Source organism: Neoarius graeffei, chromosome 7, assembly GCF_027579695.1.
Source record: "Neoarius graeffei isolate fNeoGra1 chromosome 7, fNeoGra1.pri, whole genome shotgun sequence".
NCBI classification, from domain to species: Eukaryota; Metazoa; Chordata; class Actinopteri; order Siluriformes; family Ariidae; genus Neoarius; species Neoarius graeffei.
This window is the reverse complement of record NC_083575.1, coordinates 80,143,666-80,161,466: the sequence shown is the minus strand read 5'-3', so window position 1 is coordinate 80,161,466 and position 17,801 is coordinate 80,143,666. Positions and strand designations below refer to the sequence as shown.

The window sequence follows — 17,801 nt, the reverse complement described above, 5'->3', positions numbered from 1 at the left end:
CCAGTGGCCGGCGAGGGCCTTTCTGTGTGGAGTTTGCATGTTCTCCCCGTGTCCGTGTGGGTTTCCTTCGGGTGCTCCAGTTTCCCCCACAGACCTGCGGTTAGGTTAACATGAGGCAGCCTTTGGCTGAAGTGCTCTTGAGCAAGGCACCTAACCCCCAACTGCTCCCTGGGCGCTGTAGCCTGGCTGCCCACTGCTCAGAGTATGTGTGTGTGCATGCGTGTGTTCACTGCTTCAGATGGGTTAAATGCAGAGGATGAATTTCACGGTGCTTGAGTGTGCATGTGACAAATAAAAGCTTTTTTGTTTGTACAAATTCGATACCTAAAAACTTCATACAAAATGTCTGACAAAATTATTTCTGCTTAGAATGTAAACAAACCAGCGAAATGGCGGTAACAATTTGTGAAAAATGAAATAGTTTTTGAAAAATAAAAAAGTACATTCTTACCATCAAATACTTTCATTCCATATTTTGTTGATTTTTTTTTGGGGGGGAGGGTGTTTGTTTTATAGAACAGTTTTTATTTCATCCTTGGTTGGTTCAGAAACACGCACCGCCATTTTGTTTTTCTCTACTTATAGTATATGAGCTGATATCCTAGTATTAGAGTAGCCAATCAGAGCACGCGATTGCTCATATCCAGTGAATGTGGATGGAATATATATCACACAGGGTGGCACAGTGGTGTAGTGGTTAGCGCTGTCGCCTCACAGCAAGAAGGTCCTGGGTTTGAGCCCAGTGGCCAATGAGGGCCTTTCTGTGCGGAGTTTGCATGTTCTCCCCGTGTCCGTGTGGGTTTCCTCCGGGTGCTCCGGTTTCCCCCACAGTCCAAAGACATGCAGGTTAGGTTAACTGGTGACTCTAAATTGACCGTAGGTGTGAATGTGAGTGTGAATGGTTGTCTTTGTCTATGTGTCAGCCCTGTGATGACCTGGCGACTTGTCCAGGGTGTACCCCGCCTTTCGCCCGTAGTCAGCTGGGATAGGCTCCAGCTTGCCTGCGACCCTGTAGAAGGATAAAGCGGCTAGAGATAATGAGATGAGATGAGATGAGATGAGTTTTTATTTCATCCTTGGTTGGTTCAGAAACACGCACCGCCATTTTGTTTTTCTCTACTTATAGTATATGAGCTGATATCCTAGTATTAGAGTAGCCAATCAGAGCACGCGATTGCTCATATCCAGTGAATGTGGATGGAATATATATCACACAGGGTGGCACAGTGGTGTAGTGGTTAGCGCTGTCACCTCACAGCAAGAAGGTCCGGGTTCGAGCCCAGTGGCCAATGAGGGCCTTTCTGTGCGGAGTTTGCATGTTCTCCCCGTGTCCGCGTGGGTTTCCTCTGGGTGCTCCGGTTTCCACCACAGTCCAAAGACATGCAGGTTAGGTTAACTGGTGACTCTAACTTGACCGTAGGTGTGAATGTGAGTGTGAATGGTTGTCTGTGTGTCTATGTGTCAGCCCTGTGATGACCTGGCGACTTGTCCAGGGTGTACCCTGCCTCTCACCCATGGTCAGCTGGGATAGGCTCCAGTTTGCCCACGACCCTGTTGGACAGGATAAGCGGCTACAGATAATGGATGGATGGATATCTCACACACACACACACACACACACATTACAGGTGCAGAAATTTGTCTCATTTACGATACTAAATGAGATGATCACTCGCCTAATGGAGTTAAATTTGATTAAAATGTGGCGACATCAATGTGGCATTACGATATCCATACGTAATTCCATACAGTATTGAAATATATTCATAAATGTTTTCCGTATATTTATTCAATCATTAACTCAATACACTTGCAATGTACAAGCAAAATAAATGAACACCGGTAGCAGATTCAACACCAGTTTCCGCCCATCAACTGCGAGAGTCCCTTGGAGGTGCATGTGCATTCTGTGTATTCAGCTGCGTGGAGACGCTCTTTGTTGTGAACGAGCGTTCGTTGTGATCCAGGTCCGTCGTAAGTTAAGAGCAAATTCCTTTGACTACAACATTGTTCAGGAAAACCACACTAGCTTAAAAGATGTAGGCAGTTAAAGATGCTCTTATGCCTCATCCACACGACAACGGCAACGAGATGTTATTTAAAAAAATATCGCGTCCAAATGGGCAACGATCAGTAAAATATCAGGTCCATATGGCAACGCAACGCTTGCTGAAAATGATGCAATACACATGCCACACCTCTAGGGGCGCTGTAAGACGGTCCCTTCGGAAACACCAGAACAATAGAAGAAGTAAGGACGCATGCGCATAAACTATTATGCGCGAGACTTCATATTAGCCACAAAGTCAGAAAAATCTGTTCGTAAAATTACGTTATAATGACCAAATACAATGAAAAGTATTTTTCCAGTCTCACCTGTGAAAGGTAATCCCGTGTGATCTCGTTTGGACGGCAAACCTGTTGGTACAGTTAAACGCAGCTAATCTTTATTCTCCGCTTTGACCTATCCAATATGGTGGCGAGGATGACGTATGATTCTACTCGGAAGGCGGCGTCTTTAATGGTCCGGAATAAATTGAATGCTACACGTTGATGGATTAATTTGCTGTTTCTCACCTGTGAAAGGTAATCCCATGTGATCTCGTTTGGACGGTAAACCTGTTGGTACAGTTAAACGCAGCACATGAATCTTTATTCTCCGCTTTGACCTATCCAATATGGCGGCGAGGATGATGTATGATTCTACGCGGAAGGCGGCATCTTTAATGGTCCGGAATAAATTGGATGCTACACGTTGATGGATTAATTTGCTCTTCTACGCCCTTTTTGAGGAATGTATTGTAGGATTTAAACCAACATCTGAAGAGGTGAGATCGCTCCTTTTTTTTTCCCTATTTTTGCTGGCGGGATTGACTCTGCCCTAAGGGCAGAGTCTCTCTCTCTCTCTCTCTCTCTCTCTCTCTCTCTCTCTCACTTTGCACCATTACACAATAAATATTCACAGTGAAAATATTTTGTAAGCGCGTTTCATGAACCAAGTTATAGGATTTGTTGACAACTCACATCGAGTTCGTTACACTTCTACCCGGCGTGAAGCACTGACAGTCATGTGGTTGTGACGTCATCGTAAATAAATCCGTTCTACTCATCCAGACGACTTCACAATGGCAACGTTGCCAGATCTTTCCACTCTGGAACCCGTTCTCAAAAAGATTGCATTTTGGGCACCCAAAACGCCGGTGCCGTGTGGACGCCAGGCCTAAATGATAAGCAATTGTATCGGAGTCACCTGAATCCGTTGCCGTGTGGACAGGGCCTTAGCCTTAAGAGGCTTTCAGGAAACCCACCCCTGATCTCGGTATTATATCGGAAACAGGAAACATACTGTAGGATTCATATTTATCAGCAAAACGAAAGTCTTCTCTACACCCTCTGTATCACAAAGTAATGGTTAGTACCAGGGTTTAATTTGTGACAGGATGCAAGGAAATACTTTGCATGGTCACAAATCAGCTTTACAGACATCTTGATGTATTTCCCTAACGAGCAAATCAGTGGCAAAATAAAAACCCCTGACAGAACATGAGGAAGAAACCTTGAGAGGAACCAGACTGAAAACTGAACCCAGTATACAGGTAAAGAAGATTAAAAAACAAACAGTATGAAATGCCTTGAAAACAAGTTCAGTATGAGCAGAGCACATGGACATGAGATGAGCACAGGACTGGCTTTATGATTACAGGAGCAGCTCCGAAGTGCAAATCGACAGTATCCAGGTAATATTATCCTTGTAAAAGCCTCATTCTTTATATCCATCACTACTGGGTGAAGTTTGTGATACAGTATTACTTCAGATGTCTGTTCTCACTAACCTTCCAGATAAAGGTACAGGGAAGACAACAAAAGCAGTACACAACTTAAAAACAGGTAGGGGAGAGCGGGGTAAGATGAGCCAGGGGGTAAGATGAGCCACCCCCTGTTTCTAAGAAACAGTAAACAAATGTGACCATGTGACCACATTCAAAGGGGGGCGGGACCATTTACTTACACTTGTGGAGAGGAGCACCACATGTCAAACTAGGTGAGGGACATATTTATAAAAATGTGTTTTTGTGCTTTCTAAGTCAATTCCATGTTTGTCCACAGTGAAGATGATTTAGAGAAGACAAAAGTAGAATAATATGTAGACACATTAGGGTTAAGTTAGTGGCTTTCTAAGCTATGATATGAATGCTAATAAAAATAATTTTGATTAGCCTAATCCCCTTTATTAGCATTTTTCTACAAAATGGTGGCCATGGGGTAAGATGAGCCATTAGATGTGGGGCAAGTTGAGCCACTGGCTCAACTTACCCCATTGGTGGCTGAGCTTACCCAATATGGATGACACTTAAGTTTTCACATTTACTGGTCATATATGACAACAACAACAACAAAAAAAAAAAAATAAACAAACAAATAAATAACATGTTAATATAAATAATATGTTTAAAAGGTTTTTAATAAATAAAATAATGCCCTCTGTTATTACAGGTGTGCATGATGCGCATGATGTGCATGATCTACGCATATCTCTCTCTATCCATCTATCTATCCCTCCCTATCCCATCTCGTTCTATCACCTCTCTCTTCATCTCCCCTTCTCTATGCAACGGCCCTATCCCCCACTTGATTGACTTGACTTGATTCATTGATTGCATTTCTAATAATAAAAGTTGTTTACTTTGTTAACCTAACATGTTTTGTGTTGGCTCAATTTACCCCACACAGTGGCTCATCTTACCCCATGCATGGGGTAAGTTGAGCCACTTGACATTTTTTTTTCAAGAGGTAATATCACTCTAACCATAAGAGCTTATCAATTATTTTTTGCTCATATAGTAACAGTACACTTTGAAATTTGGTATGGTGTGTAGACTGGAAGCAAAAATGGCTTTAACATGTAGTTATGATGAAAAATGTAAAAAGTGGCTCATCTTACCCCGCTCTCCCCTACTGTGATCAAAGTTAGCCACTGCAAGATGGAAAACATTTAATTATTTAATCATGCTCTGTCATTCTAATGAGGCTGGCTGCCCTTACAAAAAAGAAGTTTATTCAAGTGTGCTTCTAGTATACTTCTTTTAAACTAAAAATAAGAGAGTATGCTTTCAGTTTACTTTTTATTTACTTATCAGAGATATACCTAATAAAGTTATACATAAGTAGACTTGGCTTATACCGAAAAGTATATAGAAAAGTCTAAGTATATTAAGCTGATACTTAAACTTTTGATCAAGATACACTTAACAAAAGTGTAAAAAAGTATTAAAATATTTGTGCCTTATGTTTAAGTGGACTTGCCCTGTAGTTGTGCTTCAAGATTGTTGACTCTTAGGTATGTCTGTGGTTCCGTATAAGGTTTTTTTTTTCCTCCTGAGTAGGATATTTTCTTATTTATTTCTTTTTCTTTAGAGCTTGGATGTCAATTTCAGTTGTCATTGCTATGTTTTTATACTTTGGCATTTAATACAATGTTGCTTTAAATCAGGGGTCACCAAACTTTTTTCTCTGGGGGCCACATTGTCGTTCCTGACTGTGATGGGGGACCAGGGTTGGGTCAGCTATATAACATAGAATTGTATGACCCAGACAAATAATATCACCAGCAGGCCTCATTGTGTAGTAGAGATTACTAACCTGGCATAGCCATCCCCACTACTATATCAACACTTGATTCCTGATTTGTTTATCTTTACTAGTGGTTTGCAAAAGTAGTAATCGAGTCTTCACACTTTGTTTTAATTTGAAATACCACAGATATTCCATTTATTTATTTTCTAATAAAAATAACATCAAAGCTGTCAAGGTAAGAAACATCTGCCTAGTTGAGGTGATCGACACTGGCAAAGGTGAGTGGAAAATTATAAATTGTAGGTAGGCCTGTTGATATTATTAATAATTGTGTGCAGCACTTAATAAAGGTCAAATAAATAGGCCTATAAAATAAATAAATTTTTAAAAAACAGTGAAATTATAATATGAGCAATAGATCACAGCAGTTGTGCTGTGTCCTGCACGTCATTGCTCTCATCCATGGCCAAAGCAAAAAACTCGAATTCTGACGCTCTCTCATTCAGCTGGTCATACACGTTGTCCCCCAAATCTTCGGTTCGCCTGGTCATGGTAGGTGCGGAGAGACTCACCGCGTTGAGCGCATCCTTCTTGTCGGGACACACCTCCTCGGCCACAGCAAGCATGCATACTTTAACAAAGTCCCCTTCAGTAAACGGCTTTCCATGGGTAGCTAGTAGGTGAGCTACCTTATAGCTAGCTCGGACAGCAGCCTGGTTGATCTGGGTTTGGTGAAGGAATACATTCTGTTGTGCAGCCAGTCCGCATTTCATCCTCCGAATCCTGTCTTCTCTTGTTTGCCCTTGCAAACTAGCATACTCTTTGTGGCAGGTTTCGTAGTGACGACGCAGATTATATTCTTTGAAAACTGACACACTTTCTTTACATACAAGACAAACTGCACGGTCCTTACACTGAACGAAAAAATAATCGGTGGTCCACTGCTCTTTAAAAACTCTGCACTCTCTGTCAACTTTTCGCTGACCGCTAGCCATTTTGTTGTCCTGAACACTGACAGTTCTCTGCGCGTGCGCTGTCTGTCACTGCTTGGTCACGAGCATATGATGAAAATTTGGAAAATATGAATAGTTCATTTTATAACTAAATATCAATTTTAATTGATAAAATCAACAAAATACAAGATGCAGACGTTATTATTTGCCAAAAAGCAATTTAAAAAAAAATAGGCCATGACCACTTTTGGGGATTGCCTCATAGGGCCGGTTCAAGTGGTGGGGGCAGAGGGGCTGGGGGGCCAGTCAAAGGGGGGTGGCGGGCCGGAGTCGGCCTGCGGGCTGTAGTTTGATGACCCCTGCTTTAAATTTTGATTTTTAAAGAAAATGAATATGTTCTTAATCGTGAGTATATCTGTTGTTATTTTGTGAATTCTTACCTTTATAACTTCATTGTAATTTAAGGTACAAAACACTTAAGTTGTCTACTGGTAGTGTGCATGAGGTAAGGGTTAGGGCTAGAAAACTAATAGTATACCTAGAAGGGTAATTACAGTATACTTCAAAACTAAAAAGTGGACTAGATGTATATAACCAGTAACTAATAGTATATTTCCAATATGCTCTAAAGTATACTTTTATAAACTAAAAAGTGGACTAGAAGTGTGTAATGAGTAAACCAATAGTATATTTCCAGTATACTACAAAGTATACTTTAGTAAACAAAAAAGTGGACTAGAAGTATAAAACAAGTAAACTTGTAGTATATTTCCAGTATGCTATGAAGTATGCTTTTTGTAAACTAAAGAGTGGACTACAAGTATAGAACTAGTAAACTATTAGTATATAGTTTACTTGTGGTATGCTTGCTGTACAAAATAAAAAAATACTAGTTGTATACTCAGAGTTTACTTCTCTTAGACTTAAAGTATACTTTTTATAAACTAAAAGTGGGCCAATTTAGTCCCAAGAAGTATTAGATTAGTTTACTTCCAAGTATACTGTAAGTACATTGATATCAGTATACTTGGTACACAAAAGTATACTTAACTTTATATATGTTAATATATACTTAACTTTATATATAACTTAAGTAAAATTATATACTATAACTTTACTTAAGTATACTTAATAAAATGAACTTGAAGTATACTTCTTTTTGATGAGAGTGACTAGCTAGCAAACAAATGATTAGCAAGAGTTTTTTCTCTCAGGGTAAAATACATTTTAACTTTGAAATGAGGTTTGAAATGAGGTTTGGCATATCTTCAAATAAATTAAATGGCATTGTCTTGATCTAAAAATAAACTTTTAAATAAAACTATCCCCTCACACTAAAGACAAGAAGCTCATGTCCATCCTACTAGCTGCATGTAAAAAGGCCATAACCTGCAAAAGGCTAAAGCAACAGGCTCCTGTAGTTGACGACTGGGTTGACATAATTTTTTAAATATACAAAATGGAGAGATTTACATACCATCTTCAGCTTTGCCAAGATGATTTTACCAGTATATATGGTTTAAGTGGACTGCTTACTGTATATAGCTCCCAGAAGAACAGACTTTATATGATGTATACTTTATGTATTTAATATTCAAATATTACCATTCCTCCCAGTTCCACAATGTATATAGTTTTGTTTGTAGTGCCAGGCAGACCCTCAGTTTACCAAAACACTATGTCTGAGGACCCTTATTTTTAATCTGGAGTGTCCTCAGACAGAGTGTTTTGGTAAACTGGGATGTATGGATGCTGTCAGTCCCCCACTCGCTTGCTCACTCGAGTTTGTTGACGGTGTAGTGGCTGCTGCTTTATGTCCTGGGGCTCCCTCATGCCTGTGTTACCTTCTGGCTCTCCCCTTTTAGTTATGCTGTCATAGTTAGTTTTGCCGGGGTCCCTGCTTGTACTCAGCGCAAAATGTATACTGTTCCTACTTATTCAGGTGACACTGGGCATACCTAACAACCTGTGTTTTCTCTCTATCTCCCCCCCCCCCGTCTGTCCCTCTGAGTTACATGTCAATCCTGGGATCGAGATGTTGACCTCTTCTGCTCCTCAGACCTGCTTGATCCATCCTGTTACCCTGTGTCTGGTTGGAGTCTCATCACATCGCTCCTGTGGAGGACGGCCCCATATAGACAGTTGAAAGTCACACTTGGAAGACACTCTGGACACTTACAGTAATGCTTTTCTGGCTGAGGACTACAGTTGGCTTGCTGACTTTGGGACTGCAGATGTCATGGGCAGTTTTGCACTCAAGTTTCCATTAATGAAGAGTTTATAACATCAACGAAACTGGTGTGTTTGGGATCATTGTCATGCTGAAAGACCCAGCCACGTTTCATCTTCAATGCCCTTGCTGATGGAAGGAGGTTTTCACTCAAAATCTCACGATACATGGCCCCATTCATTCTTTCCTTTACACGGATCAGTTGTCCTGGTCCCTTTGCAGAAAAACAGCCCCAAAGCATGATGTTTCCACCCCCATGCTTCACAGTAGGTATGGTGTTCTTTGGATGCAACTCAGCATTCTTTCTCCTCCAAACACGACAAGTTGAGTTTTTACCAAAAAGTTCTATTTTGGTTTCATCTGACCATATGACAGTCTCCCAATCCTCTTCTGGATCATCCAAATGCTCTCTAGCAAACTTCAGACAGGCCTGGACATGTACTGGCTTAAGCAAGAGGACACGTCTGGCACTGCAGGATTTGAGTCCCTGGTGGCGTAGTGTGTTACTGATGGTAGCCTTTGTTACTTTGGTCCCAGCTCTCTGCAGGTCATTCACTAGGTCCTCCCATGTGGTTCTGGGATTTTTGCTCACCGTTCTTGTGATCATTTTGACCCCACGGGGTGAGATCTTGTGTGGAGCCCCAGATTGAGGGAGATTATCAGTGGTCTTGTATGTCTTCCATTTTCTAATAATTGCTCCCACAGTTGATTTCTTCACACCAAGCTGCTTACCTATTGCAGATTCAGTCTTCCCAGCCTGGTGCAGGTCTACAATTTTGTTTCTGGTGTCCTTTGACAGCTCTTTGGTCTTGGCCATAGTGGAGTTTGGAGTGTGACTATTTGAGGTTGTGGACAGGTGTCTTTTATACTGATAATGAGTTCAAACAGGTGCCATTAATACAGGTAACAAGTGGAGGACAGAGGAGCCTCTTAAAGAAGTTGTTACAGGTCTGTGAGAGCCAGAAATCTTGCTTGTTCGTAGGTGACCAAATACTTATTTTACCAAGGAATTTACCAATTAATTCATTAAAAATCCTACAATATGATTTCCTGGATTCTTTCCCCCCATTCTGTCTCTCATAGTTGAAGTGTACCTATGATGAAAATTACAGGCCTCTCTCATCTTTTTAAGTGGGAGAACTTGCACAATTGGTGGCTGACTAAATACTTTTTTGCCCCACTGTAAGTGGCTAAGTTATTACACCTGGTGTCATTAATGTGTGTAGGTGTGCTTGTTTGTCACAGGGATTGAGCATAAGAGGGGGAGAGCAGAGAAGAGGAGCTCCCGACCCCAACACGTGTGTGGCTGAGTGAACAAACGAACGAACGAACGAAGCTGAAAAGCCAAAAAAGAACTGTTACACCTGCTCAGTCGACTTGCGCCTGAATGTTACATCCCATCTGTGGAGTTTATGCAGTAGAACAAGAATCAGAACCAGTTTGGCTGCCATTATGCAAAGAGCTAGTGAAATCATCTCCAACTGTTTCCACAGTTTAGAGGCCAATGCACAATCAAGGTACCATCAGAAAGTTGCTCTTTGTTATGGGATAGATCCTTACACATTATCAAAGAAGGATTTTTCCTATGAGTTGGAAAATTATCCATCTGTTGAGTTCCCCAACATCTCAAACTACCTGGTACCACAGACATTGTTCTACATGGACACACAGATGAAAACCTGAAAGAGCATGGAGGAGTACAACTTTTTATATGTGGCTGGGTTAAAGATCTGGGGATCAGAACACTACAAGATAGATCCTGTATCGTTTTTGCCTGGGTAAGGAGGAATTTCTGGACTTTGGACGCATCTTTGTGATGGTTGCTAGGACGCTAGAAGTTTTAGTATCGGGTGTAAACAAACCACGGCTGTTCGATTCTCAACCCTCCCTGCACTTCTCTTCCAGCAGGCATCACAGATCCATAGAATTTACCCACAAATGGATTTATTTATTCTGCCCACTACACATGCAAGCTCTGTGCACGCAGGCGCACGTTCGGGGGTTAAATGCAAAGGAGGAACATCTCATCTCATTATCTCTAGCCGCTTTATCCTGTTCTACAGGGTCGCAGGCAAGCTGGAGCCTATCCCAGCTGACTATGAGCGAAAGGCGGGGTACACCCTGGACAAGTCGCCAGGTCATCACACGGCTGACACACAGACACAGACAACCATTCACACTCACGGTCAATTTAGAGTCACCAGTTAACCTAGCCTGCATGTCTTTGGACTGTGGGGGAAACCGGAGCACGCGGACACGGGGAGAACATGCAAACTCCGCACAGAAAGGCCCTCGCCAGCCACAGGGCTCGAACCCGGACCTTCTTGTTGTGAGGCGACAGCGCTAACCACTACACCACCGTGCCACCCAAGGAGGAACATGACAATAATAAAGGCTTGTTCTTCTTAATTTATCCACAAATGTATTTATTTCACTTGAAAAGTGTATGTTAAATCAGCTACCGGATTTGGGATACTACGACATCCTGAAATATTTGGTATTTGGCTTCAAACTTGAAAAAAAATTCACAGCCCACTAGATGGCGGTTTGGCCATGGCCCAGTAGTTGAGAAACACTGTTCTATAACAGTGTGTTCTATAACACACACTCGAATATATTCCACGACACATTCTACACCATGTTCTATAACACACTCTATACTATATTCCACACGTTGTATAGGCCGACTAAGAAAAAAACCTGCCCTCTAATTAATAAGCTGACAGAAGTGCGTAGTTGCCGCCTTTAAGGCTAAGATAGCTAAGCACTAGCTAGAATGATTTAGTTATCTGTTCAGAAAAATGACATAATCTAGCCTTGCTCTAGCCTGCAGTTGCACTCACTAGAAGAAGTCTTTATCTGTCACATGTACACTCAAGCACAGGCAGCATGGTGGTGTGGTGGCACTGTCGCCTCCCAGCAAGAAGGTTCTGGGTTTGAGCCCAGTGGCTGACGGGGGACTTTCTGTGTGGAATTTGCATGTTCTCCCCATGTCTGCGTGGGTTTCCCCCACAGTCCAAAGACATGTGGATTAGGTCGACTGGCTACTCTAAATTGCCCATAAGTGTGTATGTGTACCTGTCATCAGATGAGGGTTTGGGTCCCTCTGGTGTGCTATAATCACCCAAGAGAATTCAGGGAAGCTAGCTGATCGTTTCCTGGATCAACTATGAGGATGGCAGACAGACAGACACTCAAGCACAGTGAAATTTGTCCTCTGCATTTAAGCTAGGACGCTACAAGTTTTAGTGTCGGGTGTAAACAACCCACAGCCGCTCGATTCTCAATCCTCCCTGCTCGTCTTCCAGGTAAATCATTCACAAAGATCCACAGGAACACCTTTAAAGACCTGGGTATTACTCATATATGCATTAGTTTACAATATGGCGACTACGATTAAACAGTAAACAAAAACACATCCAAGGACTTAAGCGTCTCCTGAACTTTAAAACATCACGTAATAACAGAAAATGGCGAGAAAAGTCATTTGCGAATCCAAACGAAATAAATCAGGGGAATTTACAAACCTTTCAAGAAGTGATCACTGCAAACTCGAGCGTTCTTCGACTCGGCTCCCTTCCATCACAGTGAAAGGCTCAAGCGCCACCTTTCTCATCGTCTTTTAGTAAAATCCTTTGCTCATTCACCTTTTATCACTTCACGGGGAACCCGGAGGAAACTTTATCAGTTTCACGGTTTGTTTGATTCGAACGGCCCAAAACAACGCAAGCATAGGGCATTTTAACGACTAGCAAGGCGCCCCAATGATAGTAACGCTTTGTGAACAGTGAGCTTAGCTGACCACCACTTCATGGCTTGCATATCTAATGAGGCGGATGTGACGTGGGATGCAACCCACCTATATAGCACTTGTTCTGTGTCGGATTCAGACGCACATTGACATAGCGCATCCAGTATAAGTACGATCGAAGAGTTAACTACAATTTTCTGTTAAACAGCATCACTAGTATTAGTAACTAATAAAACTTAGTCTAATAAGATTAGAGTGTATCCATAACATGGATGATTATTATTTGTGGTCTGTTATTATAAAAATAAAAGCTACAATTGTGCTAACCTTTGAAATATGACTTTTCTTTTTAAGCACATTTATCCAACGATCACTTCCTGTCTAGATATCGATATCAGATGTAATTAATGAGACTTCTCCTCGGCTGAAAACATGAGAGTGTATCTGAAATGGGTTTTTCCAATAGAGCACCACTTAAAAGCTCCATTAAGAGATCCGAGCCCATCACTTTCCCAAAATGCATCTCAATAATCAGCAGCAGACAAACACTGGAAAAACAGTGGATATGCTGAAAGAAGGACGAATGTAGAGGGATGGAGGAATACAAAGCATGAAGCTAATCATTTCCCTGAAATGTTGCTCCTTTTGAGAAAGACTTGTTGCATGGATAACCACATTTCCTACAGCGCTCGGATACACTTACAAGATTTATTTGATTGGAATGCTACCCGTATACACAAGACACACACACATTCCTATATTAAAAGCATTCAGCCAAAAAAAAAAGAGATAAATTTTACTGTACCATCCGAAAGGACGTCATCTGAATGCTGAACACTACAGATCTGTCCTAGAGTCAAACGCAATCCCAGCTGTAGCTTATGTCCCTCGGTGTGTGTGTGTGTGTGTGTGTGTGTTTCTCGTCCTCCTCCAGGCTTATCCTTCTCGCCTTCTCAAACTCGGAGTGGCATGTTTCCTCAGCCTCCACCCTTCTGCCCTGATGGGGACGTTGTGTGGTGGAAAACTGGCAGGGGAAAATGTCTTCCACATGCACACAGATGGTAATGGATGGGTTGTCTGCCTGCGATCGCTCAGCCCTGCCTGCTATTTACAGAAACGTCAACCCAGGGCTGTGTTTTACTTTCCTGACCTACAGGTTAGCACACGCTGCTAATGACATGCTACTGCTTTTCTTCTTCTTCTTTAAATACAGGATCAAAAAAGAAGAATAAAAAAAGATCTGGCCACACCAAAGAGGGCTAGACATAACGTAGAAGAGTAGAATGAGTCGCAGTTAAGCAGCTATATGTTATGTTTAAGGCATCTGGGTCTATTGGGTGTATTTTATCCATGTAAAAATGGGGTGAATTAGAAAACCCAGGAAAAAAAAAACGTGATTAAGGATGTGGTGCAAATTTATTTCTACTCAGCTTTCTTGATGTTTGATTTTCCTGGTGTGGTATATGTGGTAATGAAGAAAACACTCAGGGGCATGCTGTTCTGGGAACATAATCAAAAATGGGGTGGTGTGATGCAGTGTTTTTATTATTATTAAAGGATCTATCCATCAATTTATCAATGCTTACAATGTCTTATATTAAAGAATGACATGTCCTGTGTCCATTTTGATTATTCACATTCACTGGATATGAGCAATCACGTGCTCTGATTGGCTACTACTAGGATATCAGCTCATATACTGTGAGTAGAGAAAAACAAAATGGCGGCGCACATCAAGTCACTTTATCAAGTATTTAAAAGAAAAAGAAACATAAAAGAATATAGGTTGTTTTGTTTTTTTTAACCCTCAATATCTCCTGTTCCACACTCCAGCCCAGTCGGTGGCAGTAATTCACCTTTAAGTTGGTTTGCCAATTGGCAAAAAAAAACTAAAGAAGAAAAAAAATGGCAGACTGTGTCGGTGAATCAACCGAGGACGAAATAAAAGCTCTACTCGAAAACAAAAACGGCAAAAAATACAAAAAAAGGCAACAAAATATGGAATGAAAGTATTTCATGGTAAGAATGTATCTTTTTTTATTTTTCAATAATTATTATAATAACATTTTTCAAAAAACTGCTCTGTCATTTTGCCGGTTTGTTTACATTCTAAGCGGAAACGATTTTGCCAGACGTTTTGTATAAAGTTTTTATTTATCGAATTTGCAAAAAATAAAAATGCTCCATTTCTCAAAATCCAGTGAATGTGGATAGAATAAAAGTTATTCCACTCAATCTCGTCGTACATGGCTTACAGCGATCAGCTCATGTACAACTCGATTTCATGGAATAACTGTTAAATAGTTACATTGAATGTTGTGGAATATCCTCAAAACAAGTTAGTTCCTGTTATCACTTATGTTATAGCAGCTATAAAAACAGTCTTTATTTTACCAGCCTCTCATTTCTCTCTTTCTTGAACTCAATAAAGGGAAGCCATGGCCTAATGTTTAGAGAAGCAGCTTTGGGACCAAAAGGCTGCTGGTTCAATTCCCTGGACCAGCAGGAATGGTTGAACTGCCCTTGAGCAAGGCATCTAACCCCTAACTGCTACTCTGGGTATATTGTAATTCACTCTGGTTAAGAGTGTTTGCTAAAATGCCTTTAATGTAATAAGGCTTGTCATGTTACTGAGAAATCACAAAGCACTAAAATCTTTTGTCCTGAAGACTTTCCCATGCAGGAGAACTTAACGTTACAGCTTTACCTCTGACTGTGACAAAGTGCTGACACTGGAGACTCCTTCCCTAAAGGCGAAATAAAAGTCTCCTGACAGAAAATGTCAAATCAAAGGCTGTTTATCGCAAACATCTGTCATACAAGTCCATATAAATGTAAGACGATTACTGTATTTTCCTATTAGATCATGCCCTGATGTTTTATTCCGTACAAATCATTCACATTTAATTTCCAGAACCTCATGAAGACCTAAAGAAACCTTGAACAAGAGTTCCAGAGTTCTACAAGAACAACTCCATAGTTTCTGAATGACTTCCTTGTTTGGGATCATGAAGTACAATAAGTCACAGGCTGTGTGATGGTTATGTAATTTTAACACAGCGCAGGAGGACAGCAGCACAGCAACACCACAACACAAACACAGATGTTAAGATGGCAATGTCCTTCTTTATTGTTTTGCTTTGTGGTGTGAATACATGATTATGTTTATTGAGCTTTTAAAGCAACAGCACAAGGCAAGCAGCAGAGCTGGAGCTACATTTGCACAAAGCTTGCTGCAAGCAACGTTGGTACGCCTGGTAGAAACGTGTAAAGTTCTTAAAAAGTTAATTTTTAAAAAAGTGTCCTATAAACATTCCTCTTTGCGTACCATAAGCTACAGCACTTGCTAGCAATACAAGTGTTTGTTTAATAGGAGGGTCACTTTTAAAAAAAACGAGATGGCCAAGGACAACGTAGCTCCCTCCAGCCCCGTCTAGTCCAGAAGGAACGATCCAAAGTGGGCCACCTTACACAATAAATGTTGCAAGCTATATAGAAGCTATATACACCCTAGAAATACCTACCTATTTGCCACAAAGAATCCAAAACAACAAGGAATTGACCAAGAAGAAGTGATTTTTGTTGAACTGCTCATTAAGGCTTAATTAGTCCATAACTTCATTACCTCGCCTGGGACAGAGTCCACCAGGGTGCGAGGTATTGTTTTCAGTCAGGTTTCTTTGATTTTTTGTTAACAATATTATGGGAAAACATTTGGACCAATCTTCATGAAACTTTCAGAATAGATGGGCATTGGTCTCAAATAGGGGTGTACAGAGCTCTGGATAGAGGTAGCACTTTTGGCGTCTAGCGGCTGTATCCTACTATGTAGGATAGCTGGGCATCACTGGTCCTCATCCATCTCCCAAACTCTCACGTGCTGGCTCCAAGCGCCACACCCCAGGACACCACTTCAGCTGGCGGACTAAACCACGTGAGGGGGTGGTGTTTACACTACATCATTTCTAGGCAGAGGAGCTGCTTTGGGCAGTCAAAGGCTAGCAGGCGGAGGTGATCCCAGTGGATCCAACAGCCTAGTGTAGGGGAGTAAACCCTTCAAATCAGGAGTGGAGCCCCGAAGGCGGACCAGCGTGCTGTGCAAACTGACTCCGGCAACTCCTGCAGCCAACCCGGTGCCAAATGTACTGCTTCGCATTCCTTTGGATTACACCGGCGAGGCCGAGAGGGGGGTCCTGACGATTGGGCAACCCAGGATCTCCACATACGTCGCCCAGGCTTGCGCCCTGGAGAGGTCACTTCAGTGCCGCTACCCCAGCAGCAGAAACAACATGGGAGACAGCAGTTACAAGTTATAAGTCCGGAGCGAGTTGACGTGAGCTCGGACGCTATGGGTTGTCTCTGACGGTGGGAGGGACCATCGCATCCCACTGGTCAGCTACTGCCTGCCTCAAGCTGGGCAGCCCCCAGCCAGTAAGGTGCTGACCCATCACAGTCTGCCTGCTCCAATGGGTGCTTGGAGCTCAGGACAAAACCGAAGAGCTGACTGCAAACCCTGCACCAGGAAAAACAAGAAACAAAACAAGAAAGCCGCCAGCGCTGAGATTGGCAACTTGGAATATCAGGACCATGTGTCCTGGCCTCTCTGATGACCTACAACAAGTTGATGATGCAAGAAAGACAGCGGTCATCAGTCGGGAGCTCAAGAGATTCGAGATAGACATTGCAGCACTGCAGGAAACCAGGATCCTCAAACGGCAGCCTTAGAGAAAAGGACTATACATTCTTTTGGCAAGGGAAAGCCCCAGAGGACTACCGTGTGCACGGCGTAGGTTTTGCAGTAAGAAACTCCCTATTGTCTGCAATTGAACCTCCATCAGAAGGCACAGACCGCATCCTCTCTCTTCGCCGTACAACCACCTCAGGCCCCGTGAACATCGTGAGCGTCTATGCCCCAACTTTATGCTCTTCAACAGAGGCGAAAGATGAATTTTATGAGGAGCTCGAGACCGCCATCGAGAAGCTTCCCACCAATGAACACTTGTTCCTGCTCGGTGACTTTAATGCACGGGTTGGTTCCGATTACATCTCCTGGCCCCACTGCATTGGTCACTTTGGCGTCAGCAACCTCAATGAGAATGGGCAAAGACTCCTTGAGCTATGCTCTTTTTTCACAACCTCTGCATCACAAATACATTCTATCCCATGAAGCTCAACCACAGAGTGTCTTGGCGGCATCCCAGATCTTGTCACTGGCACCAGTTGGATCTAGTCATCACCAGAAGACCCTCACTGAACAGTGTCCTCTCTACACGCAGCTACCACAGCGCTGACT

The 17,801-nt window shown here is 42.1% G+C and overlaps 1 protein-coding gene across 1 annotated transcript in view; it reads right to left on the bottom strand.

The window, feature by feature from the left end:
- sgms2a (sphingomyelin synthase 2a) overlaps positions 1 to 13,449 on the bottom strand; it is a 47,315-nt gene extending 33,866 nt beyond the window's left edge. The window contains exon 1 of the mRNA XM_060926473.1: positions 13,314 to 13,449. The gene's annotated coding sequence lies outside the window, so the exon portion shown is untranslated. The remainder of the gene's footprint in view (positions 1 to 13,313) is intronic.
- Between the last annotated feature and the right edge of the window lie 4,352 nt (positions 13,450 to 17,801).